At 40.1% G+C, this 12,197-nt stretch overlaps 1 non-coding gene across 1 annotated transcript; it reads right to left on the bottom strand.

Moving 5' to 3' along the window:
• Positions 1–10,679: 10,679 nt before the first annotated feature.
• LOC145607857 (small nucleolar RNA R71) lies at positions 10,680–10,786 on the bottom strand. The gene has a single exon (XR_014105650.1). It is a non-coding gene; the product is annotated as a small nucleolar RNA R71 (small nucleolar RNA).
• Positions 10,787–12,197: the final 1,411 nt, after the last annotated feature.

The following is a 12,197-nucleotide window of genomic DNA, read 5'->3' as shown; positions in this document are numbered from 1 at the left end:
TCCTATGCCACATGAAGATGGACCAGTTCCTGATCTAGATTCCTCTATACCAAACGGTAATCCTGCTAGCCCTGCAGGGCTACAAAAAGATACTAACCCTGCTAATGTTTCTGTGCAGGGTAAATTGCAAGATAAGGGAGGAGTTGTGCAGAGCCCAGTTATCAAGCTTCCATTCCCTAATAGACAACTGAAGAGTAAGCTTGATAAACAATTCGGTAAGTTTTTAGAGGTTGTGAAAAACCTGCAGGTAACAGTTCCTTTCACTGATTTAATCACTCAAGTACCTGCTTATGCTAAATTCATGAAAGACATTCTGACTAGGAAAAGGGCCTTTAATGAAGTAGAAACTGTAGCTTTCACAGAGGAGTGTAGCGCTTATTTGCAAAATAAATCACCCCCTAAATTAAAGGATCCCGGTAGTTTTTCTATCCCTTGTCACATTGGGAATGTTTTTATTGATAAAGCTTTATGTGATCTGGGTCCTAGTGTCAGTGTCATGCCATCATCTATATGTGCTAAATTAAATATGGGGGAATTAAAAATTACTAATATAACTTTGCAAATGGCAGATCGTTCGGTAAAATATCCCTTAGGTATTTTAGAGGACGTACCTGTCAGATTTGGTAAATTTTTTATTCCTGTCGATTTTGTTGTTTTAGATATGGCAGAGGACACACAAATACCCATTATATTAGGTAGGCCTTTCCTCCACACCGCAGGAGCTATTATTGATGTGAAAAATGGTAAACTAACCCTTTCTGTAGGTGACGATAACGTTACCTTTAATTTAGGGAAGGTTTTGAAAGGGCCTATGTTGGAGGAAAATTGTTGTTATATTGATACAATTGATATAATGGACGATATTTGTGTTGATAGCTTGCCACAGGTTCTTGCGAAGGATCCCTTGGAGGAAGTTCTCTGCGGGAATTTATCTAGCGACAATGCAAGCATTTGGGGTAATGAGGTACAAAGTATTGAAAAAGCTCTTTCCTTAGAAGAGTTAAGCCCCAGGGAGACAATGAAGGTAGTAAATTTAGTTCAGGAATCAAAACCTGCAGAGGTCAAGAAACCTGAGCTAAAACCTCTCCCTTCTCATTTAAAATATGTTTTTCTAGATGAGCAGGAACTACACCCCGTGATCATCAGTACTGCACTCACTGACCTACAATCTTCCCAACTTCTAGGGGTCCTCAAAACCCATAAGAAGGCTATAGGGTACAGTATTGATGATCTCAAGGGTATTAGCCCCGATTTTTGCATGCACAGGATTCATCTAGAGGAAAATTACAAGCCCTGCATTCAACCCCAACGAAGATTAAATCCAAACATGCAGGAAGTAGTCAAGAAAGAGGTGATGAAATTACTCGATGCAGGTATCATCTATCCTATTTCTGACTCCAAGTGGGTAAGTCCTGTGCAGGTAGTACCGAAGAAGGGTGGGATGACTGTGATAACTAATGATAAAAATGAATTAATTCCCAGTAGAACTGTAACAGGGTGGCGTATGTGCATAGACTATCGTAGACTAAATATCGCCACTAAAAAGGATCACTTCCCTCTCCCCTTTATTGATCAAATGCTTGAGAGGTTAGCTAATCACAAATTCTTTTGCTATTTGGACGGGTATTCGGGATTTTTCCAAATTCCGATTCACCCTGAAGATCAGGAAAAGACCACCTTTACATGCCCTTATGGCACTTTTGCATATCGTAGAATGCCCTTTGGTTTATGTAATGCACCTGCTACCTTTCAACGTTGCATGATGAGCATTTTTTCTGATTTCATAGAGTCTATTATGGAGGTCTTTATGGATGATTTTAGCGTATATGGTTCTTCATTTGATTCATGCTTAATTAATCTCGCTAAAATTTTGAAGAGATGTGAAGAATGCAATTTAGTACTTAATTGGGAGAAATGTCACTTTATGGCGACAGAGGGAGTAGTCCTTGGTCATATTATATCTGATAAGGGCATACAAGTAGATAAAGCTAAAATATCAGTGATTGAGCAATTACCTCCCCCAGTCAATGTTAAGGGAGTTAGAAGCTTCTTGGGTCATGCGGGGTTTTATCGCCGCTTTATCAAAGATTTTTCTAAAATTGCTAAACCATTGACACAGCTTTTGCTTAAGGATGCCCCATTTATTTTTACTGACGAGTGTCTTGAGGCTTTTCACAGGATTAAGCAGGCTTTGATATCGGCACCCATCATATGTGCTCCCGATTGGAACCTCCCTTTCGAGATCATGTGTGACGCAAGTGACTTTGCACTAGGAGCCGTGCTCGGACAGAGGAAGGATAAGGTTTTGTATGCTATCTATTATGCTAGCAAAACCTTAGATGAAGCCCAAGTCAACTATGCCACCACAGAAAAGGAGTTTCTTGCTGTTATTTATGCTTTAGAAAAATTTAGATCATATCTAGTTGGTTCTAAAGTTATTGTTTTTACTGATCATGCAGCATTGAAATACTTGATAGCCAAAGCGGAATCAAAGCCAAGGCTACTCCGTTAGGTTCTCTTGCTCCAAGATTTCAACATTGAAATAAAAGATAAAAAGGGAGCAGAGAACGTAGTGGCAGACCACTTGTCACGTATCAGGTATGCTGAGGGTAAGGATTCTTTACATATAGATGATTCTTTCCCTGATGACAACCTGTATGCAGTTGTAGAGCATCACCCTTGGTACGCCGATTTTGCTAATTATATAGTGGGTGGTACTCTACCTCCTGACTTGTCCTACCAACAGAAAAAGAAATTCCTTTATGATGTTAAACATTATTTTTGGGATGACCCTTTTTTGTTTCATGAGTGTGCAGATGGATTATTTCGCAGGTGTGTTCCCGAATGGGAGGTTCACGGCGTCCTTACCAGTTGTCATACTTCACCCTATGGTGGACATCATGGCCCCACTAAAACGGTGGCCAAGATTAATGAGTCAGGCTTCTTTTGGCCTACTATGTTTAAAGATGCTAACACTTTTGTGCAGGCTTGTGACTCTTGCCAGAGGACTGGCAACATTTCGCGGAGGCATGAGATGCCCCAAACTGGGATTCTAGAAGTTGAAATATTCGATGTTTGGGGTATCGATTATATGGGGCCGTTCCCATCTTCCAATGGGAATTGTTACATACTTGTAGCCGTCGATTATGTGTCCAAGTGGGTTGAAGCCATAGCTTCACCAACGAATGATTCCAAGGTAGTCATTAAGCTCTTCAAGAAGATCATATTTCCCAGGTTTGGTGTTCCACGAGCTATTATTAGTGATGGGGGTACCCACTTCCATGAAAGACAATTGGATAACCTCCTCAAGAAGTATGGCGTATATCACAGAACAGGGCTTAGTTACCACCCTCAAACTAGTGGTCAAGTTGAGGTCTCTAACAGGGAAATCAAGGCGATCCTAGAAAAGGTAGTAGCCAAGTCAAGGAAAGATTGGAGCATGAAGCTTGATGACACACTTTTGGCATACCGAACAACATTTAAAACACCGATCGGTACTTCACCTTATAGATTAGTTTATGGTAAGGCATGTCATCTTCCCGTAGAATTGGAGTACAAAGCCTTTTGGGCGATCAAAGAGCTTAATATGGATTCTAAGGCCGCGGGTAAGAAGAGACTCCTCCAACTCAATGAGTTGGATGAGTTTAGATTGTCGGCATATGATAGTGCGCGGATCTACAAGGAGAAGACCAAGAAGTGGCATGACAAGAGGATCTTACCAAGAGAGTTTGCACCGGGCGATAAGGTTCTTCTCTTTAATTCTAGATTGAAGATTTTCCCAGGAAAGTTGAAGTCTAGATGGTCCGGTCCCTTCACTGTCACAAAGGTGAAAAAATTTGGTTCGGTAGAGTTGGTGAATGACAAAGGTGAAGAATTCAAGGTGAATGGCCAAAGGTTGAAAGTGTATCATGAAGGTGCTACCATTAGAGATGTGGAGGAGACTCTCCTAACTCCACTTCCAACATGAGTTTCAAGGTGGTGAGAAGGTCGTGCGGGACCTAGATAAACCAGCGCTTTGCGGGAGGCAACCCGTATTTCATGCTTTCTAGGCTAGTTTTCCTTTTCCTCAATTCTTCTTATTTTATTTTCTTTTTTATTTTTACTTTTATTTTTTTTAGAGAGGCGAGGAGAGTGATATTTCACCAGTTTTAAGTGTTGTTGTACAGGTATGCATTTGACAGGTATAAAGACTTAGAAAAAAATTTGAAGAAGACACGAAATTGGAGAATAAGGCTCTCTCGGGCCCGATCGGGCGCGCAAGCTACCCAAAATTCAGCATCAATTTCGCCCGATCGGGCGACGTTGCCCGATCGGGCGCGTAAGTGAGCTAAAAATCGGAACTAATTTCGCCCGATCGGGCGCGCAAGCTAAGTTGGATTCAGGGGCTATTTTTGCCCGATCGGGCAAAATTTTTGGAAAATCGAGTAAAAGAAAAAGAAATGTCGGGCGAAGCTCGCCCGATCGGGCGAGAAAAAGGGCGAAAATTCGTTCGCATTCACGCCCGATCGGGCGCGCAACTTGAGTTCTGGATGTTCGCACTTTCGCCCGATCGGGCGCGCCATCAGGCCGACCCCCTTTATTTTATTTTCTCTTCTTTATTTCCTCATTTCCTCCTTATTTCATCTTCTTCATTTACTTTCTCTCTCTAAAACCTCCATTTTTAAACCTTAAACTTACACTTCAATCCAAGATCTTCTCCAATTCTTCCATCCAAAATCAAAATTTTTTACATATTCCATCTCCCCTCACCTTCCTCTACACTCTATACTAATTTTCCCCAATTTTCTCTCAACTTTTCCCAAACCCTAAGAGAGAAAAACCTCAAATTTTCTACTATTTTCAAAGATAATGGCCTCCAAGCGTTCAAGAAATCAAAGGGGTGAGAGCTGTAGTGCACCACAACCAACAATCAACCCGGACCTTCAAATTCCGGGATGGGAGGAGGTTGTAATCACCTCGGAGGAGCAACGGGTTCGGATGATCAACCTCATCGATCGTCAGGTAATTTCTACCCGTTTCATTCATCATCCTACTTTAGCTAGGCTAGGTCTTGATAAATACGTAGAAAAATTGTTTAAGGGCATAGGCATGAGTGGTTTGTTTCAAATGTGCCATGATACTTATGATTATTTAACATTGGAATTTATATCAAGTTTTAATGTTATCAAAATGCATGCACTTATCACTCATGTCCAATTTCGATTGTTAAACAACAATGTGAGATTAACTTTAAAAGAATTTGGTAAGTTGTTTGACTTGAAATCGGACAAGCCTATTGAACCCTCGCAAGACCACACCGCCGTGGTCTATAAGAGGTTAACAGGGGAGGATTTGGTGAACCTCCAACATGCCAAAGGGACGTGGATTCAACATCCCGTCCCCAAACTTTGGCAAAGATTTGTCGGCCTCACCATTTTTGGGAGGCATGAACCGGCAAATGTTCGGAGGGATGAATTGGAATTATTGGCTTCCTATATAATTCCTAATGCTGAAAAATTAAATATACCCCATAGGATAGCCAACCATTTCCAAAGGGCGGCCAATGCGGCCGAGGCTAGTAGGTCTAGAGCGCCTATTTACTTTGGGGGGTTAGTGACCCATATAGCTAGGAAACACTTAGGTTGGAACCCCGATGGCCATAGGAAAGTTGTGGGATCGAACCTAATGGACCTACCCTATTTAGGGAGCTTGAATTGGGTACTACCGGTGGGGAGTGATACTTGGTGGATTGTCCACCGACAATCGGGTAGGAGGGACCAAGCCTTTACCTTACCCAACCCCGCCTTGACCAAATTTGAGAGGGGGAAGCCCTCTTACACTTTCGAGTTAGATGGTCAAGGTGAGGTTCAACCTCCTCACCCCTCACCACAACCTCACCAATCCCCCATTCATCAATCCCCCATTCACCACTCACCCCACTACCAACCACCCCCACCTTTCACCTACGGCATGCCCACTTCCTCGGTCGATTACAATGTCGACCCAAATGCCCCATATGACTTTTCGGCTTTTAGGAGCCAGCTAGACCGCATTGAGACGGGGCAAGGAAGGGTAGAGGGCATGATGCAAAACTTAGACTCTAGGTTAAGCACCCTAGATGGGAGGGTTGATCTTATTGAGAGGAACCTATGGAGGGGCCTTTACCCCATGTATGATGATTATGCCCGTCGGGGGGCTATTCCTCCCGATTCCCTTACTCCCGATTGGTTCCAATACCCCCAAGGAGGGTATTCTCACCCCGGTGCTTATGGTACTTATGTGGACTACTCTTCGGTCCACGGATATGGGGGTATGGGTGGGAATGTAGACCCTAACTATTATGCCGGTGGTTCGGGGTATGGTGGTGGTGGCTCTAGCCATGGAGGGGCCGGCTCTAGCCACGGTGGGGGGTACTCTAGGATGGATGAGGATGAGGAGTAGGCTACTCTCCCAAGTCAATGAGGGAATTGCTTGATTTGGCTTGGGGGGGGGTGTTCTTTCATCTTAGAAATTCTCTTCCTTCTCTCCCTTTATTTGCTTTCTAGTATAGTTTTTATTTGCTTTCCTAGTGTAGTTTTTTTATTGCTTTCTTATATATGAAAAATACCAAAAAATTGAAAAAAAATTCAAAAATACGTTCCAATGAATTGTAAATCATGCTTCCCTGTGCCCCATACTTGAGAAAATTGTTTTGATTCTTGGTATTTGATGATGAATATTGTGGATTTGTTGGTCATGATTTGAAGTCTAATTGCTTGGATTCCTTAACTTGCGTCAATTTTGTCCAACTACTTGTGAATATAGTGCTTGACTAGTTGATTTGGTTAGGAAATGTGTGATAGTTCCATAATTCCTGGTATGTCAATGAATTCGAGTATTGATCTACAACTATGAGTAGTGTTTCATGACTTTTTATTATGCACATGAGGAGGACGAAGGCGTTCATTCTTTAGGTAGCCTTAAGAGTATTAGATACATTTGTTCCCTTCTTGTCACCCATGTTGTTGCTTGTTCCCTTTTATTGTTTATAGCCACATTACAAGCCTTAATTGCCCCATTGGTTACTAGTCCCAAGCTTGGCTTGGGGGAGCTATTAGTGAGTGAGGTGAGGGAGTTTTGTAGTGTGCACTTTATTTGCACAATTTGGGTGGGTTTTGAGAAGTAATTTGTTCTTGATCATATTTTTGTTTTTATGAGTTTGAAAGTTGTATATATTTGAGAAAAATAAAAGTGTGATGAAAAAAAGAAGTTCAAGGAAAAAAAGTGAAAAATATGAAAAGAAAAAGAAAGTGAACTTCTAAGAAAAAAAAAAAGAGGAAAAAAATGCTTGATGTTCAAATTCTCTAAGTGAAGGTTAATCAAAAGAAAGGAAAAAAGTTGAGTTTCAATGTAAATATTTCAAGTTATGAGCTCAAAGTTTGTTATTCACTCTTGTTCTACATTATCATATTTTTATGAGTGAAATTGTGACTGTTGGGATTGTTTTATTATTGGGAGTATATTTGGTGGATTGTTGTTTGAAGTTGGTTATGTTGGAGATGTGTATGATCATTATTTTTTATCATGGATTTATTAGGATTTGGCTCCCTTAATGCATAGCTTTTCTCTCACATAATCCCAAATTTATCCTACCTTTACCCTAGCCTTACATTACAAGCTTAAAAGACCTTCCGACCTTGTGCATAGAAGTTATGTAAATGTGAAAGTGTTGTTTTTCAATGCAAGTTATGACTTGACATATTTCGAGTCGACTGGTAGGATGAGCGTTCAATGTTTTTATACACACGAGAGTGTGAGTTGGGAGGGCATTGTTCACATTAAAGGGGTCGGGTGGAGAGCGATCGAGTACATTCTTTACTCGCCACATAAATGAGAGTCGAGTGTGTGAGCACTAGTCTTGAATTCTATATGCTCTTGTGGTTTGCTCTACTTGACAATTGTTGGGGAGGAAGGGTGAGTAGATGAATAAGATTGATTGACGTTGAAGCATGTTCATTTAATTTTACCTTGAATCGTTGGCTTTTGATTTGTTGATTGGGGTGAAGTATGTTTTATATGTTCATTGATGAGCTCTTTGCTTAGGGACAAGCAAAGGTTTGGCTTGGGGGAGTTTGATATGTCTATTTTATATAGTATTTTATCCCCGTCCTTTGGTCATATTTAGTAGTGTTTTTGGCCCTTTAGGGCCACTTTTATTACTAATATGTGTTTTCTAGTGTTTTCGTAGTTTTGGTTAAGTTTTGCAGGGAATTGCACCTTTGGAGCATTTTCCCGGGATTTTTATGAAGCGACTACGAGCATTGGAAGAACACGACCACTTATGGAGCCCAAGGCCGGTTAGAGCCATCGAGCCGGTGATTAAGGGCTCGGTTATTTGGATCACGAGGCAATTGGACCATGTATTCGAGACCCGAGAGGAAATATGGATTGGGCCGAGTAATCTAGCCCAATCGTAGTCCAAGCCTTGAAGATGAAGACCGGGCCCGATCGGGCAAGCATACGCCCGATCGGGCGCGGCACTTTAGATTGGGCGTAGAAAAAAAAGGCGGGCCCGATCGGGCGCGTGTTTTTCCTAGTGTCTGATTAAGTTTAGTTAATTCTTATTTTAGGAGAAGGATATATACGTTTTGTACGGATTAATTACGTACCTTCTTTCTCTTAGATTTTCTCTCTCTACTTAGTATTTTTCTCTCTAACTCTTGTTCTTAATTCCTTCATTAATTCCAGATTTAGTTTAGTACAATTTCTTCCCTTTTTAATTTCAGCTATTTAATTGTCTTCTTGTTCATGTTCTTATTTATTTATTTGTTTGGTTTAATTATGATGATTAGTGAGTAGTTTAATTCTATGGTTTATGGGGATCCATAATCAATATGAAGGGATAGTGTGTTGATATTGCATGATAATTTCTTATTGAATTGTTTTAATTCTTTGCAATTAGATTATGAATCGAGCAGATGTAATTTGATTGTGAATGTTTAGCAATATTGAATTGATGAATCGAGCAGATGTTGATTTAATATTAAAGGCTATTTTTAATAGGAACTTAGGTCTAATAAATTGCGAGAGCCTGTTAGATCTATGTTGGTTAATAAATTGCGAGAGCCTGTTAATCATATTATCTACGCATTATTAATTATTAATTACTTCGTTCTATCCCGGAATATTAATTATTGGTGAACCTGTGACCCTAGGTTTCCTTATTATTGATTCTTTTCTCCCTAAACTCACTCTTCGTAGTATAGAATTCACATCTAAAATATTGGTTACTTAGATAATTTAGATTATTTTAATTAATTAGACTTAAAAAGACCTGTTTCCCTGTGGAGTTCGACCCTACTTCCCTATCTACCTCAGTTGGTGATTTAGGTAATTACTTTTGATTAGGGGATACGACTTTACCCTGTCCCTAGGGTTTATGGGGATCCATAAATAATATGAAGGGGTAATTTATTGTTGCTAATTATCAATGCTAGATTAATTTCCTATTGATTGGTTTAATGCTCTGTGACTAGATTTGCGCAAATCTTTTATGCATGAGTTTAACAATATTGATTCGAGATTCGACAGATGAGAATTGATGTTTAGGTCTAGTTTCAATAGGCAGGTTAATTTATAAATGGTTAGGTCGAGATTCGAAAGATGAGATTTAATACCGGTAAATTAATTGTGTGATTATAATACGTAGCGAAAGCCCTTTATAATCTGATTGATGTATGCTTTGATGAATGATTATTATATTTTACCCTGGAATATTATTTATTGGTGAACCTATGCCCTAGATCCCTTTATATATAGTTTTCTCCCTATTCTCATTCTTTGTAGTTTAGTTTCATACTCAAATATAAATATTGGTTACTTCATAATCTAGATTATTTGAGGTAATTAGGAATAGAAAGACTTGTTTCCCTGTGGAGATCGACCCTACTTCCCTACCTGCTTTAGTTAGAGGACTTAGGAATTATTTTTGATTAGGGGATACGACTCTACCATGTCAAAATTTGGCGCCGATGCCGGGGAAACGGTTTTATTTTTATTTCTGATTGTTTTTGTAGTCTAGATTATTTCCCTTTTTGTCTTAGAGAGCGTTAGTTCTCTGAGACAAATCTCACATTTGCTTCTAGTTTTTTTTTTTGTTTATGCCCAGGTGTTCCAGATCAGGTTACATCCCATTCGATCTTGAGATTGAACGTTCCTTCCATAGACAGAAAAATCTCTACAAGCAAATCCTGGCGGATTCTGGTGATAATAACAATAATCACCGCGATCCCCCAACTGGTTCTAGCGATTCAGTGACATCATCAGATGCAGAATCAGAGATGACGGCTCCAAAGAAGCTTAGTGATTATTCACAACCAAAGCTTGCGGATTTTCCACATCTCACCCCTACTCCGACTCTTGATGGGGTTCAATTTGAAATTAAACCTCAATTTATAACGATGATAGAGAGGAAGCAATTCAGTGGAGCCAAGGGTGAAGACCCGAATCTTCACATTGCCGACTATTGTCAATATTGCAACACCATCAGACAAGCCGGGGTCACTCAAGACCAAATCAGGGAGATTCTCTTTCCTTTCTCATTAACTGGAAAAGCTAAATTGTGGTTTAATGGTTTAAATAGAAATACACTTGGTATAACTGACTGGGAAACTCTTGTTCTGAATTTCTATAACAAGTATTATCCTGCAGAGAGAACAGCCGTACTACGGAGTGCGATCCAGAACTTTGCCCAAGAAGCCGACGAATCTTTATATGAGGCTTGGGAGAGGTTTAAGGATTTACAAAGAGATTGCCCCCACCATAATTTAGCACAATGGCAGTTAATCCAAGCCTTTTATAATGGCCTTGGAAATTCATCTCGAATAATTTTAGACTCTGCAGCTAGTGGGAGGTTTATGAATCTTGATGTTGATGATGCAGGTCAGGTTATTGAAGACATGGCGATACACAATTCCCAATATGGGAACCCTAGAGGATTCGCTAACAAGGGGAAGCATAGTGTCGACTCTGTATCCTTTTTGCAAGCTCAACTAACCTCTATTTGCCAAAAATTAGATAATATGAGCACTGCTAATGTAGCCAATGTTTCTGCGATTAATAATAATTCTAATGAGGCTTTCTGTGAAAATTGTGGTATTGTAGGTCATTGGGAGCAGGATTGCAGGAGTTCCGTGGAGCAAGTTAATTCCTTTCAAGCTTATGGGCAGAATAACCCATACTCCAACACCTATAATCCGGGGTATCGGAATCATCCGTACCTCTCCTACCGGAGCACTAATGTTCAAAATCCACCACCACAAGAACCACAGGCGCCACAGCAACAACAACAGAAATATTATCATCCCAATGCTAGCCAAAAGAACCAACCACAACAACCCTCCTCATCTTCTGACCCTTCCCTGGTGGAAATTAGAGTAATGTTGGCTAATATGCAAAAGCACATGGAGAGCAGAGATGCGACAATTGATCAAATTCTAGCGCATAATAAAATTGTAGATAATCAAATTGCGCAACTCTCCGCTACTCTACAAGCCCGCCAACAGGGAGCCTTGCCGGCACAACCTACTAGGCCTACGGATCAAGCATTTGCAATTACTATACGGAGTGGTTCAAACTATGAAGGGCCCTCTAAGCCCAGAGTTGATGGACCTGTTTTATCAAATAATGCTAATCTTGATTCCATTAAACCAAACAATGTAGTTGATAGTCCTGCAGGGCTAAAGGATAATACTAACATATCTAATTCTACATTGCAGGGTACAACTCCAGAGAAGGTGGCTACTCCAGACAAGAATAATAATGCTCCAAAGCCAATTATCAAACTTCCTTTCCCCAATCGTCAGTTGAAGACAAACTTGGATAAGCAGTTTGGTAAGTTCCTGGAGGTGGTAAAAGATTTGAAGGTAACAATGCCCTTTACTGAATTAATCACACAAATCCCCTCGTATGCAAAATTTATGAAAGAAATATTGACGAGGAAAAGGTCTATTAGTGAGGTAGAGACAGTAGCTTTCACTGCAGAGTGTAGTGCCGTACTTCAAAATAAGTCTCCACCTAAATTAAAAGATCCGGTTAGTTTTTCTATCCCTTGTCATATTGGAAATCTCTTGATTGATAATGCATTATGTGATTTGGGTGCTAGTGTTAGCGTCATGCCATTATCTGTGTGTTCTAAGTTGAATATGGGTAAATTAAAAGCTACCAATATAACTCTACAA

Source organism: Chenopodium album, chromosome 2 (assembly GCF_948465745.1).
Source record: "Chenopodium album chromosome 2, dcCheAlbu1.1, whole genome shotgun sequence".
Taxonomy (NCBI): Eukaryota; Viridiplantae; Streptophyta; class Magnoliopsida; order Caryophyllales; family Amaranthaceae; genus Chenopodium; species Chenopodium album.
The sequence above is the reverse complement of the archived record's forward strand: the minus strand, read 5'-3'. Positions and strand labels throughout refer to the sequence as shown.